Genomic DNA, 2,735 nt, shown 5'->3' on the forward strand with positions numbered 1-2,735 from the left:
GAAGCCACTTCAGTGTCAGCCTGTTTCACCTAATGATGTTATTTTCCTGCCGGCATGTTATGACTTTCAAGCCATATTTGGTCTTCCCGCTTCAGCCATATATAGAAGATGGCTTTTTCGGCCGCCTCCTGTATCCTCCTTATCAGTTTTCTCAGTTCTGAGCTTGAAAATGCAAATCTTCTTTTGAATAGCGTTGTCACTTTTCTTTCAATGAAGCCTCTAGCCCCCACTGCCAGATGGTAATACTCGACAGTCCATTTCTGTTCTCTGCACTCTTCGATTAGTTTCTCGTATCTCTTCTCCTTTAGTTTCTCTGCATTGTCGATGTTCTCTTCCAATGGTACTGTCACTTGTAGCAAGATTCCTAGTCTCCGTTCTGTGTTCCATATGACTAAGTCTGGTCTTTTTGTCGTTTTTATAAGTGGAAAAATTACTAGACTTCCCAAATCCGTGGCCAGTTTCCAGTATCCCTTCCATCTTTCGTCTATCTCGTATATTTTATTTGGAGACTTGATCTTATGTCCTTTTCCCTCCTTCTGGAAGTATATTTTCCTGCGTTTTTCCAATTTGGGGTACTCTCCCCTATTGTATCCCTCGATCTTCTCCTTGAGTGCTGCGCTTATAACTCCGAGGACTTGATTATGGAGCCATGTATACCTTTCTAGTGTTAGTCTGCAGCTTGACAGAACGTGTCTCACCGTCGCTTTCTCTCCGCATCCACATTCATCGGTCATTTTTATGTTCCATCGGACTAAGTTCGCCGGTGAGGGTAGAACGTCGAAGGTAGACTTGATCAGGAAGGCTGTTCTTGCTTGTTCCCAAGCACAAAGTTCCTTCCATGAGATTCTGCGACTGACCACGTATTCCTCCCATCTCAGGCACTGCCCCTGTTGACTACATTGCACCAAATGTACATTCCGCCTTTCTTCTTCCTCCTTTCTCACTTCGTGTACCACTGCCTCTTTCATCTCTTTTATACTGCTCTTGCAAAATGGCCTGAAATTGCCCGTCCCTCGGCCGGCTCTTGCTTAGTATTCCGATCGTCCTGTTTACTGCCTCTTCCGCATTCCATTTCCTCCCTGTTCGTACCTTTGGAGAGTTTTCTCGGATGCCCTGATATTTTGAATACCTTAGCATCATTACTGTCCTCGCCTTTCCTGCTTTATATTCTTCGGTGATTGATGTTATTGATAGTTGCAGCACGGGTTTTCCATATAGTGCAGTTGTATTCAGTGGTTTCGGCAGACCAAGCCATTTTCTGATAAACACACTGCATCTTTGTTCTATCCTTTCTACTCTACTCGAGGCTGTTTCGTACATGTGCAATGGCCACATTATCCTTGGGTACAGTCCAAATTGCAGTATCCAACATTTGAATTTTCCCGGTAGTGTTGTTCTGTCAATTGCCTTTAATCCTTGTTCTACTAACTCGTGTGTTTCGTTCCCTTGCTTCTTATCATTTAATAAGTCTCTATACCATCTACCGAGACTCTTTACTGGTTGTTCTTTCACCGTTGGTATGTCTTCACCTCCTATCCTGAATTTCACTTCTTGCACTCCTTTCACGAAAGCCACGCTTCGAGATTGTCGTGCACGTCTTCATAGGGATTAATCTATACAGAGTGAAGAGGGTCCCTTAATGTGGTAACCTCCTACAGATGCTGTATCGTTAAAAACACTGGTGGTTGTAACAACTTTTCAACATAACCTTCTTTATAAAGTTAGTACTAGTTAAGTACTGGAGTCGATGTAATCCACTTTCCCCCTCCTCAGAAATTGCTGGCCTTGTGCCAAGATTTGAAATCAATAATATAGGACATAGGCATAAGGCCACTAATTTCATGAAAGAGGATATATTAATTTACTTAAAGGGTATTTATTTTACTTGAGCTCGAGCTCGGTACGATTGTTTGCTCGGAGCATATAAAGACTTCGCAAGACATTCAATCTACTTTTCTATCGGTTCTGTCAGTCCTCGCTCTCCACTGCGATAATATTAATAATAACAATCGCTTTTATTGCCTGTTTTAGCTTCTGCTAACTTAATAAGTAGTATTATTCGGCAATGATAGATATTACCATCATTGCTTTTATTTTCAGATCAGAAGAAAGACCGGACTAAGATGGGTTAGCGATGCTGCAAATTATGCATCGTCAGATTATATACAAAGAGGAACTAGTTCAATGAAACGAGGTTGTCTGAGAATATATATCCAAACATCAAAATGTAAGAAATATATGAAATTAAACCTGGATATTTTGATGGACGAACAATTCACGAAATATCGTATTCATATTTATTTATGTATTCATATAAGTAGTGGGAGTAAAGTGTATGATAAGTAAACCTATTCATATACTTCGATTATATGTCTGTTTTTGATCATGCAGAATAATGGTTATTTTACAGATTCATGAATTCATACAGGGTAGTTATAACCATAAAATAGTTGCGATGCTGTTACGACATATATATATACCCGCAAACGTAGACTGAAAAATATACACACTTATATATTAATACTTACATACATATAACTTAAACAATCAGTGTTCTCTACACTTTGTATGGAGTGGCCTCATCCTCTTCCGCTTAGAGACTGTTACATTTGAATGAATATGTCTGTGTATATGTTTATTATCTATAAAACTAACTTCTTCTTCTTCTTCTTCTTCTTCTTCTTCTTCTTCTTCTTCTTCTTCTTCTTCTTCTTCTTCTTCTTCTTCTTCTTCTT

This window comes from Octopus bimaculoides, chromosome 1 (genome assembly GCF_001194135.2).
Source record: "Octopus bimaculoides isolate UCB-OBI-ISO-001 chromosome 1, ASM119413v2, whole genome shotgun sequence".
NCBI classification, from domain to species: domain Eukaryota; kingdom Metazoa; phylum Mollusca; class Cephalopoda; order Octopoda; family Octopodidae; genus Octopus; species Octopus bimaculoides.